Genomic DNA, 13,117 nt, shown 5'->3' with positions numbered 1-13,117 from the left:
ACTTCTAGGGTCTCATACCTTCTCTGTGTTTTCTTATGGCTGCAGCTCTTCCTCAGCTCTCCAGGCTGCATATTCCTCCACAGCTCTCAGGCTACATATCTCCATCACATTGGGGTCACCAGATGTTGTAATTCATATTGTTGTATATCATATTTCTAGAGTCCCAGCTTTCAGGCTGCCACAGCTCTCGGCTGTCTATACAATACAAAGATCTTTTACTGCAATACATGTATTTGTATTTACTCAGGCCCCTATACCAGAACACTTTTTTCTGGAGCTGACCAGCTTGAAGCACCTCCAAATGAAAGCTGTAGTAATGGTAACTTGAGCAATTGTAGTTGGATATATTCATGTATTTTAGAGCTTATGATACCTGATTCAACGCATTTGTAGCTGAGAGGGTAAGAAATATCACCAACCCTGCTATTAGTGTTTGATTATTGTTAAATAACCTCCTTTTTAATCTTAATGGTTTCTTCACCTAATATTCATAAATTCTGTACTCTATTGCCTTTTGGGCTCTATTTCCTTAGCATATTCCAGCTACTGAATTCACTGTAAAAAGCTCTTATACCCTGTGGTGGGACAAATGTGTTGTGTTTTTTGTTGTAGTTTTTTTGGGGTTATTTTGTTTTGTTTTGTTTTTTTTTTTTGCTTTGGCTAGTGGTTTTTTTGTTTGGGTTTGTTTTTTGGTTTTTTGTTCTATCTTCTTCAAGCGGAAAACCCGGGATATATAGTAACTAACACCAGGGAGTGTTAGTTACTGTACAATTTTAGGTGAAACAACATCACCAAACACTCTCCATTCAATTACTGTGATACTTAAATTATTAGAATGGACACAGATGACAGTTAAATTTCCCTTTATATTATTTTTTAAGGTTTGAACAGATTTCTATGATACCACTTGTGACTGTGATAGCCTAAATAAGTTTATTACTGTTAAGCAAATGTAAGGCCCAGTGTCTGGTAGAGCTGCCTACTTTTTTTTTCCCAAATGACAGATTCTTGATCAAAAATCACTTCCAAAATCTTCTAAGAATTTCTCAGTGTTTCATTTTTGCACAGTTTGAATATTGAATATGCAAATGAGTAGCCACCCAGGAAAAAGGAAAAATATTAAAATTTGTACTCTCAAGCAGCTGTAGAGAAAAAGGTTTGTATACAGTTTACAGATACAAAAATGATATAAATAAATAAAATTTATTTGTATCAATAAAATTGATACGAATTTTAAAAACACAAAAATATTCTTAAGTTGTATTTTTACAAAAATATAAATTGATATAAAAATTTTTGTGTGAGGTGTTGACAGTGATTTACTTTCATCTTTTTCATGTATCCTTTCATGATTTCCAAGGTTCCAGCAGCAGGCTCAGGCTCTGCTGACACAGCATTTCTGCAGGCAGAATTTCCCTGCTCACTGCTGGCACTTTCAGCTGAGGAAGGGTTGACTCAGCTGGGAATGAAAGGAGTGACCTGACAGGAACTGCCCCATGGGAAGGTGGCAAAGATGGGAGAAATAACCAAGTTTGGGAAAAAGAAGGGAACATCACAGGATGAAAGAGGAGGATGGAAAGGCAGAGAAAACCTTTCAAATTAAAGGCCTGCTTCAACTCTTAGCTGCCAATGAGACAATTTCTTTGAACTCATTTCACTGAGTCACCTTGAAAAGGTTCAGTAAGTTTGGGGACATTTGCCAGAAGTCAAAAGGTTAAGTCTTCCACTATATTTTTTAAGCAGTTTTGCTGGTTTTAAGTCTACATTCATATTTCAAAAGGTGGGTTGTTTTTTTTTTTACATCAAAGGAAGAAAGACAAGTAAAAATTCTAACTGGTAACTTCTTAGTGTTAAAGCATTTCTTCTTGTGGGTATCATCATGGTAACTTTTCCAATCTCACCTTTGAAGAAAATACTACTGACGTATTTTAGGTCCTCTAAAGTCACCTAAATGTAGTACCTTTTACTTTTTTTCAGGATCCAATAATAATGAATAAAAGCAAGATGAATCCTTAAAGGGAATAACATCAAGTTTTCTTTTTTCCTTCCTGACTTGTGGAAATAGAATGTTCCTTGGAATCAGTGTTTCCTTTACAAAAGAATATGTTGCTAGGGTTTGGAATTTCAATGAAATGTGACACTCAAACTAAGCCTGCTTGAATATTAGTAATATGTTTGTTGATTTTCTACAGCAATGTGCCTTGGAAAAAGAATAAAATTCTCAAAATGTAGTTTTCCATGAGTCCAGAAATGCCAAGGTAATGTTCCAGTGGGGACTGAGCTGGTGATATAAAACTCCACCTCTGATAGGCAGTATCTCATTTGATAAGGTGAGTTTCTAACTGAATTATCAAGCCTCAGTGATCTGTCTTTGAGCAAATGCTAACAACATGAACAACTGCGACTGGCTTAACCATTGTGGTACTGAAAAAGAAGCACTTAAGGTCAGTTTTGTATTCTCCAAGATTTGAAGATGTCCTTAATTTTAAGCAGAAAAGAGTCCCAGTGAAGACAGCTGGCATTTAAATTTGCCTAAAGATACAGCTGCTCTAAATGGCTGCATCACCCTCTGACACTGAGCATGGCAAATTGTTTTATCTAGAAAACAGAAATTGTGGAAGATTCTGCATTTCTGTGGTAGTCACACTGCTTGCCACTTTTTCTTCCATTGTAACAACATTTTGATCCTGTGCTGGTGTACAGGTGCCTTCTCATCAACACAAAAAACCCCAAAAAGTTAAAGACTTACACACCCCTCAATGGAAAATATTTTCTGAGGAAGTCCTGTGGAATTATGGGCAGTTCTGGGATATTTTATATGGAGAGCAGCATTTCTCCAAAGATCAGTTCTGTAAACTGTATACAAAGCTCTTTTTTCTCTACAGCTGCTTAAGAGTACAAATTTTAGTATTTTCCCTTTTTCCTGGGTGTAAAAAGATCCATGATGGTTGCCATTTTTTCTGCCATTCTTTGTTTACAACGCATATTTCTGTGTTTTTCTCCTTGCTGAGATGCTGGTTTGGGCTTAGGCTTCATCTTAGCCAAGTGTATGAGCTTGACTTCCCTGTGGTGAACTTCCCATACATAACTTTGCTAGATAAGGCACTGAGCATGAGGAACTTCTCCTCAAATTTGAACTTGCTTCCTGTGCACAGAGAGAGTCCTCTTTGACAATTTTCTGAGAACCAAGCCCTTGAGAATAGAGGATCTTTCATGTTGCTGTGGACAGTGTCATAGCTGATAAATATGTGACAATCACAGCATTTCTGTTTCTGGCCAAACTTCTCCCAGAAATACAGCTTCCAACCTGATCCTAAACTGGGTAAAGTGACAGTAAAATTGATTTTTTGGCTAATGACATGCTGAGCAGTCTGTTCTTCAAGCAGAGATGGGCACTGTTAGTAAGGCTTAGGGGTAAACCAAGATTTTTGGCATGAAAGAAAATTACAATAATCGTAACTGCATCATAATATTGACTTTTTCATTGTTCTTAAATTAGTCATTGTTTAAGAAGTGAGCAGTCTGGAAACAACATTGTTTTCTAAACTTCTTTCAGCCTACATTTAAATGCTAACATTTTATTTTTAGAAAAACATTAATGGTCTATTAAGGAAACTGAACAGCTTCTGTCCACACATAAGAAATCAAATTTTGTTCATAAAACAACCCAGAGAAAGAAGGCCATGGAATGAGGCTATCCATAATGTATAATATGTGTAAATCTAAGGTTATTCTGTCAGCAAAACCATAAGCATATAAATTCTAGAGAGATAAGAGAAACAACAAACTCCCGAGCTGGATTTGCATATTTTGCAATCTTGCAGTGTATATCTCTGCTTCTTCTATAATTGATTTGAAGCTGCTGTAGCAGCATTAAAGTGTCAGAGACTTCAATTTATGTGCCACTCTGCCCAAACCCACAGCCCACTCTCAGAAAGGGAGCTATTCAGTCACAGCGTGAGTTATTCCTTATTTTGCTTGAGAACACCTTGCAAGTAAATGCTTGATGGCTCTGGAATCCTCCTGTTAATTATGGACAGGAAAGCCCTTTAGACAAGAAAAGCCTGAGATGTGCAGGCAAACAGAGTTCTCTTGAGGCTGCTGAGTGTGCACTGTGGTCACTGACCTGTCACTGCTGATTTACCTCTGGATCTCCCTCCTGATCCTGGAGCAGCAGGAAATGCACCTTCCATGGGATGCTGTCAGCCTCTGAGCTCTTTGTATCTTCCCACTTTAATAACAGCATGGCTTCTCATTCATCTAAAAACATACTGCATTCTGATTTGTGGCTTTCAAATACCTGATGTAAATTTATAAATGCCTTTCAGGAATGACTGGGTTTGTTAAAAATTGTGGTACGTGGCAACCAGATCCACAAGTCATGGCTTAACCAAACAATCTATTTAAGATTTAACCATAGGGAATATTTCTTCAGAAGTTGAAGTATTTTTGAGGGAAAGATATGTAATTTACTTGACAAATTTCCACTTAAGACTGAAGACAAAAGTGCCTTCAACTTTGTTTATTTTGTTACAGAAATCTCATTATTCAGACAATTTAAAACACCTTTTTAGTTAAATACTGAACTATGATAACATTTGTTTTTATGAGTAACTGATAATGTACTGTAAGTTTAGGCACTTACCTTTCCCTTAACCATTGGGTTACTGTAGAACTGGACACAACAAAGATTTGTACTTCTTTTTTTTTTGTTCATTTCAACGTATAAATAGGAAACTAAATGAAACTCAAATTGGAGAAACTCAGTGAGGAGAACTAATAGATATTTCCTTGCAAGCTGGGATTTCTTTCTCCCCATGCTAGGACAAAAGGAAGATTTCCTATAGCTGGATGACTTTTTGTACCTTTAGAAATGAGAGATTTACAAATGAGAGATGCCATTCTGGAGGAATTGCCAGTGGGGAACAAGAGAGAATCTGGGGATCTCATTTCCACTCAAAATGTTAGGCTAGCTCACCCACACTGGAAAATAGCATTATGGAAAATTTTCTCTAAGGAAAGTAGGTGAGATTTTAAGTGAGTGTTCTGGCAAAATGAGCCCTTTTCATCAGGCCTGCAATCTGCTTGCAGATGAGATGGAAAAATGATGAGATGGAAGAGTAATGAATTAGTAACAATCAGGTTTTGATTATTAATCCAAACTCAATATCACTTCTTGTTTGCATGTTTTTAAAGTGGAATGGAACAGTAAAAGCAAGTTTCTCATGCATTTTAACTTTCTGAAACAGACCTCTTAACTCACTTACTTGAAGAACTTCTTTGGGTTTTGTGTTCTATTTGTTTTGACAGTTTATTGCTTGTTTTCTACTGAAGAGAAAGCAGCCTATGCCACACTAAAAAGAAAATATTACAAGTGACAACAGCCCCTGGAAGCTACAGCCATGAATTTGATGACAAAGCTTCCTAAGGCATGGAAAAATTAATTTGATTCCAAAATAGTGTCACAGAAATTTCTTTTAGATTAACTTTTATCTGTTGAAAGAATTAATGGATGTTATCATGCATTTACCATTTTTAAGACATCTGTGGCTCTTATGAAATGGAAAACATATTTTTAATAAAGTCAAATAAAAAATCTTTGATTATCAGGAGAATGTGTTTGCTTCAGTGAGAATTTCAAATATGTTAAATTCCTGCTTCTGAATTCATGTAGGAATCAATTCTTTGAAGTCAGAAGGTATAGCAAAGAACATTGTAAACCTACACTGTGATGGAATTAGTAATTTCTAATTGAATAAAAGAAATTAGTAACCACATACCTTTTCTAGATTGCATGCAAAACACCTCTATCAAAACCTGACTCTTACATTTCTCTGGAGGAGAAAGAGCAGTATCTGTGGCAGCTGAATCTTGCTTCTTTTGGATGCTAAATAGCAATTAAAGTTAGCACATAAATAGAAATGTACAGAGTTACATTTATTATATGGAGTTAGTTTGTATTCTATCCAGAAAACTAGGCAAATAACTAACTAAATAAAAATAACTAATAAATAAATATAATTAACAAATATTAAAAGTATAACCAGATGAAGGAAAATACCAAGATATTATCACAATCTGGCTTTAACCCACAGATTGAAGACTAAAATCTGCTGTAGAACCTAGAGGGAATAAATCAGAATCTCAGAGTTATACTGTGTCTGTTGGTCAATTTACTATCAAAAATTTTTATATTTTTTGACAGCTGCCCACAACCAGAAAGAAGCTATTAGGTAAGGAGAAATAAATCACAGTAGAAAAGATTACAAAACCAGTTTAGATTGGCTTTTGGAATTTCTAGGTTGTTGTATTTTCACATGTAAGGTTCCTGGAAAGGGAGGGAAAGGAAATATGGCTCTTGCTCCCAAATATCCTTAGAAAGTAGCCCCAGTTTAGGAGGGAAGGCATTCAGTGGTGTTTGCCCCACCCTAACCACTCAGTGGAGCTTCTCTTTCCTAAAGCATCACCCACACCATTCCAAAGCCTAAATCATTCCTGCACAACAGTAACAAAAGGAGATCCACATAGAAAATAAAATGCTTCATTTGCTGTTCAAAAACTTGAGGCTGCATAAAATCCCTTTCACTTATTTTATTCTAATTTTTTTTTCCCCAAAATCTTGGGGACCTCTGATGGCACAGAGCTCCAGTGGAATCCAAAGAAAGCCAGGATTATTGGTATTGCTCCTTCATCACCTCTCAAAAGAGGATCATCATTTCATCCCTTGCAGAAGTGGAAAGGATAATCAGGTTTTAGAATTCAAGCATTATTGGGATATTAGGTAGATTTAAGTTAGCATAAGGGGGATTGTAATAGCATAAGCTATAGAGGTTGAGAAACCAAGGAGATGGAAAACTGTAAGCCTCCAGCTGCAGTATGGAGCAGTAAACCCAGAAAAATGCTGACATCTGTAATGCATCAGAATGTAAATTACTTCATTGTAACAGAAATGATAATTGAGAGCTCTCACTGATCATTTTGGGTGTCTGAAAATTTCTAATTTTTTTCCTTTTTGATTTTTAATTTTGGAGCTATGTGGAACTTTTAGCTACAGTAAAGGTTGGTCTATTTCCTTACCTGTTTCTATTTGTTGCTACTGTTTTGCCTGTGTTTCTGGTATTCTTTTGGTTTTGTATGCAATCAGAGGCATTATAATGTGCCTCATAAAAATTACATTTCTGCCTATGTGCATGACTTTTTATGTTAATGACTACATTAAATGCTTTCCTGTACCACAGTTACTCAAGAGAACAAACATGCTATAATATTAAATTTAAAGTTTTAAGGCAATCTAATACACCAACTCCCATTTTTCTCACAATATCCAAAATACTGTAAAGGACAAGTGAAAAGGCACTCAGAGTAAACACACTACAACTAAAAGGTTTGGTTACCAGTGGAATATCTTTTGGTCATCTTATTAAATCAATAATGTTTCCTATCTGAACACCAAGCAGTTTATTTTCCCCTAAAGCAAAACCTCATGGTGGAACTCAGATTAAAAATGGCCTAAGAAAGGACTTAATCTGATTAGAAGCTGACAGCTCCATCCCATATCAATTTACAGGAGTCAGAAGTGGTTAGTTATATCAGTTTTCCTTGGTTATTACGTTCAATCTTGAATAAATGAGGGGGAAAGTCTGTCTGTGCTCCTCACATGCAGTCATTTAATTCACTGTTCTTTGCTGGCAAATCTCATTCATAGTGCTCCTTTGAAATATGATTGGTGATGCCAATTACCACAGGCATATTGGCTGAACAGAATATATTTCATTTTATTAGAGGAAAAGACATCAATGGAATCTGCTGTAATTTTTGTGTCCCTTGCTATTTAATTCCTACACTGTTTATTTTTTATTTCAGAGGGTGAGCATGCATCCTCTGCTCCCACTCACTTTCTCATTATTTCTCCATTAAGTCAAATTACAATGTAATTCAAGAATATCCAAATTGATGAAAGATGGTATTGCTTTAGCTTTTAAAAGCTAAAGAGCCATAGAATAAGCAGCTTCCCTCATCTATAATCTCAGTCCTATCATGCTCAATTCAGTTGAAGACAACATAAATGTAGGAGTTCAGAAACCAACAACCAAATGGATAAATTGCCTACAGTAAGGATATTTTATCATGCAAATGTCAATAATCTCAGATATAAGCTTTAAAAGAGAACAGAAAATTCAAATTAAGAACCGAAAATTCAAATTAAATCCAGAGAGTTCATTGACATAAGACAAATTATCATTTAAAACTGAGTTTGTTAAAAGAAGAGAATTTTATATGAAATTCTTACTGATATTTTAAATTTAGCTGAAGTCTTGGCTTCAGAATTTGGATTTTACCCTCAGTATACAGCTACAACCATTCTTCTTCAATAACAGGCATGGGGCATCTGGCAAGGGTTGGCAACCTGTTTGTGTGGAGTACTTCTGATTAATTAACTTTCAATTAATTACCAGGGACCTGAGCTGGTCCCAGGGCTTGGGAAGTTCATCCTGGTGAGCTCAGCAGGCTCCTGCACCCTGGGATGAAAGGGGCACTTCTGCAGCAGATAAAATAAAGAACTTAGCAAGTTCATCATTGTGGGTTCTGCCACAGCAGTTTAAAATAGGGCCTTAACTAAAAATCTCTATGTTATAAAAGTTAATAATATCATAAATTAAAACACTACAAATTAAATAAAATACTATAAATTAATAAAACTACATAATTATACTAATAATGATACTATTATACTAGAAAACTAATATATATTATATAGTGTAACAGTATTATTATACTATACTATTAGTACAATAATACTATTTGTAAAATAGTAATATAACGATATATGTATTTTATCACTTAAAATACATATAACATAAAACAATTCTACTGTACTGCCATTATACTGAAATTAATAATACTATAAATTAAAATATTATAAATTAAAGACTATAAATTAATAAAATGAGATAATTATACTACTAATAATACTATTATACTATAATACTACTATAAATTATATAGTATAATGGTATTATTATACTATATTATTAGTATAATAATACTATGAGTATAATAATATTAGTATAATATATATAATATATTATAATATAAATACTATATTAGTATATTAGTATAATATAAAATATATTTCTCACTTAAAATATATATAACACAATACATAATATAATTCTACTATAAAACTATTATAGTAAATTTAATAATAGTATAAATAAAAATAGTACAAATTAAATAGAATGCTTTAAATAAATATTATCAATTAAAAAGAATACATTAAATAAATACTATAAATTAAAAGAATACTAGAAATAAATACTATAAATTGAAAGAATACTATAACTTTGATATATAAATACTATAAATTAAATAAATAAATAAATAGAATAGTGGTAGAACGGAGCAGAGCAGTGATTTCAAGAGCAGCTACTTGTGACTCCTGACCACTTGAGTGATCCCATGCCCCAGGATTCAGATCTGTGCATTAAGTGCACTAATAACTCATCCAAAATCAAACCTGCTGCCTCATTCTGATGCTCACACAAACTATTGAGCTGCACTTTTGGTACATTTTGAAAAGCTCACAAATGCCGCAAAGAGGGAGGGAGGTTTTCCTTCAAAATTCTCAAAAAAAAAAAAAAAAAAAAAAAAAAAAACCAACCCAAAACCAGGTAGATTAAGTTTAGCAATAAGGCCACGTGAAAGATAGAGGCTGTCAAAATTCCAGAAAAGATAAATCTGTGAACTCCCTTGATTTACAATGGAGGCTGGAGCTACAAACACCTGTTCCACTTCATTGGGCACGGCTCAATCTGCTGGCGCGGATTTACCTGCGTCTGTTTATCTGGATTGCACAGACCCATCCTGCAGCCGCAGCCTGCCCAGGCGCGCTCCCTTTCTACCACAGCTGTGGGAGCTCACCAGCACTGCAGAACTGCAGCTGCATCTCACCTGCCAGGTGGAAGAAGAATTCAACTGGGGTTTTTTAATTTTATTTACTTGTAGCAAGCAGCTTCAATTGATCACATCCTTGTTTTATGCATCATGTGGATGAACCCAACCTATAATATAAAAAAAATCAGAATTTTTTAAAATTTTCTGACAACTTAAAATATTATCTCGGTACTCAAGAGTCTCCTTTAACTTTTAATACAGAAAATATGTTAAAAATGGTGTTTTAAAACAATAAGAACAAATATGAATATACTATTACAGTTTGACTGAAAACTCTCTGAAACAGGATGGAAAGGTACAAGCCCTGGTATACAATACTTTTATATTGAATATATTTATATATAAATATATTTCTTATATATAAATATATATTTATGTATAAAATATGTATTTATATATTATAAACTACTATATAAATATATTTCTTATATATTTATATAAATTATATACAAATGTATAAAATATAATGAGAAAATATATATTATATAATTTCATATATTATATATACACTCATATTTAGTATATTTAAATATATAAATGTTATATTTACATATATTTATATTACATACTAATATATATATTTCTATAATGTATTTATACTATATATATTTATATAAATATATTTATATTTTATATAAAAACATTATTATCCTTTGTACAATCAGATGTCCTAAGGAAGGAAAATTGTCCTAAAAATCATATCTTTGCAAATAGAAAAATTATAGCTATGGGGAGAAATCTTGGTGGAGATATCTTAATGAAAGGATAAGGGAGAACAGAAAGTAAAACAGACCAAGAAAGCAGCAGTGTAGTATTAGACACAGTGATGCAAATAGAGCAACCCTGGAAAAAGTACATTGGCGAGGGAGTTTTGGAATATTCTTTAACCAAACCGGACTTCCTAATCTATTGTGCCTCAAAGTCTGGGTAGTGCAGACTCTGTAGTGTGGATTCCAGGGAACAGGACTGCATATCTAGGGAAAAAAAATAGATTTATTGCAACGTCTACATACGTGGCATTTCATACATAGAGTGCATTACTCTTCATTCTCTTTCTGCATTGAATAGTTAATCTCTCCAGCAAAAGTTTTTAAAGTCATTTCTGTGCAGTTGTTGAAGCAGATTTTACTTCTTGCAGCTGCCAGGACATGCCTGGGTTGAGTTAAAACTTAGAGCAGAGTGCTGGAAGTTGGTAATCCACATGAACTGGAGGGGTTTGAAGAGCAGCACAAACACTCCAGGTCTTTCCATGTGTGGAGGTTTAACCCCGGCTGGCAGCGCTGAGGCCTCCACTCCCTCATTCCCACCACACTGGGGTGGGGGAGAGACTTGGAAGGGTAAAAGTGAGGAGAGCCATGGACTGAGATAAAGACAACTCAGCAGACAAAGCCAAAGCAATTCACACAAGCACAGCAAGGAATTCATTCCCCCTTCCTGATGGAGCTCAGCCATGCCCAGGGGAGCAGGACTCCATCCCAGGGCTCTATCCCCAGAGGAGCAGGGACTTGGTAGGACAAACACCCCACTCCAAATATCCCCTTTTCCTCCTCCTTCCCCCAGCTCCAGGCACTGAGTATGAGCCAGAGGGTCTGGGACACCCCTGGGGCTGGCTGGGCTCAGCTGGGTCCTCTCCCAGTCTCTCCCTGCTGGGCTGGGAGGCAGGAAAGGCCCTGGCTCTGTGTGAATGCTGCTCAGCTGCCAGAATCCAAAATGCAGATGATGCCTTGAGCAGGCTGCCCTAGAGCAGGGGCTGGACAGAGCTACAGAATACAGCAGGGATTGATTCAAAGCATCTCCTCCATGGATCCACCTTGGGCAGCACCAGAGCCCAGCCAGGGCTGCACCCAAGATGACCCAAAATGGCCCCAAAATGCACGAGCGCTGCCGGGCTCTCTCCCTGGGATCAGTTCTGCTCCATTTGCACCTTGCAGTTCATTGTCCCATTGCAGCTTTAGCCCAGGCACTCCCAGCCTGCTTGTTTTTCTCTCTGCAGCCCACGGGGTTTGTGCTCTGGGGCTGAGATTGGCATCATTTGTCCTTGGTGCCCAGCTGGAGCAGGAATTGTTTTGTCTCCCTGCTCTGTGCACAGAGCTCACCATCCCTGAATGTGAAGCCCAGACGCACACACTAAAGCAGCACAGAATGGTGAAAAATAGAAAAGCTGAAACCTGCGGGATCACAGGGAACTCCCAGAACTTGGGGTTTGTAACCCAAAGCTTGGAATTAAACCCAGGATTTGATCTGAGGCCTTGGAAAAGGCTCCCAAACCCAGGTGCTAGAAACTAGAATGTGAATTTATAGTTTAAAGCAAAGACACATTAAGCTAAGTAAAGTTCAGAGTTTTACACTTTAAGATATAGAAAAAATAAAGTAGTTACAGAGGTAAACAAGGAGTTTAGAATGCAGCACTGTAGGTTTGTGTGCCATAACATGATTGCTAAGAAAGCTTACACTGTAACGTGGGCCCATAAGATGAAATATTTAAGGATTGGGTCAAAACCATAAATATCCTTGTTGGCAGTGTTTTATTGGTCAATAACTCCTTAAAATATCTTGTTACTGAGGGTCTTGTGGCCTTCTGAGCCATGCAGTGAAGATGTGAGATGAACTCACCCTTCCTGCCTATTAGAAAAATAAATCTCACCATCAAAAACAACTCAGAGATCCCATCTCTAATTCCTTCAAATCCTCACACTCAGCAATAACAAAAACACCCCTACTCAAACACTATTTCCACCAAAAATCCAAAACACAGCCCTATACAAAGGGAAAAAGAATTCTACTTCAGTCCCCAACAACACACTGTGCTACTGAAGAGATTTTGTTTTTTCCAATGTTTTAGTAATGACATATTTTTTCTTTTTGGGTCAGTGATAGGTTGTACACATCAAAGACATATCAGATGAACCCAAGAAGAGTAGACACCAATCAGCTGAATCAGAGAAAATAATTTTTGACCATTTCTTCATTAATTTTATGATAAACACATGTACAATAAAATAGATTTTTAAAAATATACACATGAATATATTTTATAGACCCTATATAGAGTAGCTCTTTATAAAAAATTCAGTTTGAAACTGTAGTTAAATTCTCAACAGCTTGATTGTGCTTCAGGGATCTGTGGAAATAATCTAATAAAGAAATCAATCCTAATAAAAAA

Source organism: Ammospiza caudacuta, chromosome 6 (assembly GCF_027887145.1).
Source record: "Ammospiza caudacuta isolate bAmmCau1 chromosome 6, bAmmCau1.pri, whole genome shotgun sequence".
In the NCBI taxonomy this organism is placed as follows: domain Eukaryota; kingdom Metazoa; phylum Chordata; class Aves; order Passeriformes; family Passerellidae; genus Ammospiza; species Ammospiza caudacuta.
Note: the sequence above shows the minus strand (reverse complement) of the source record.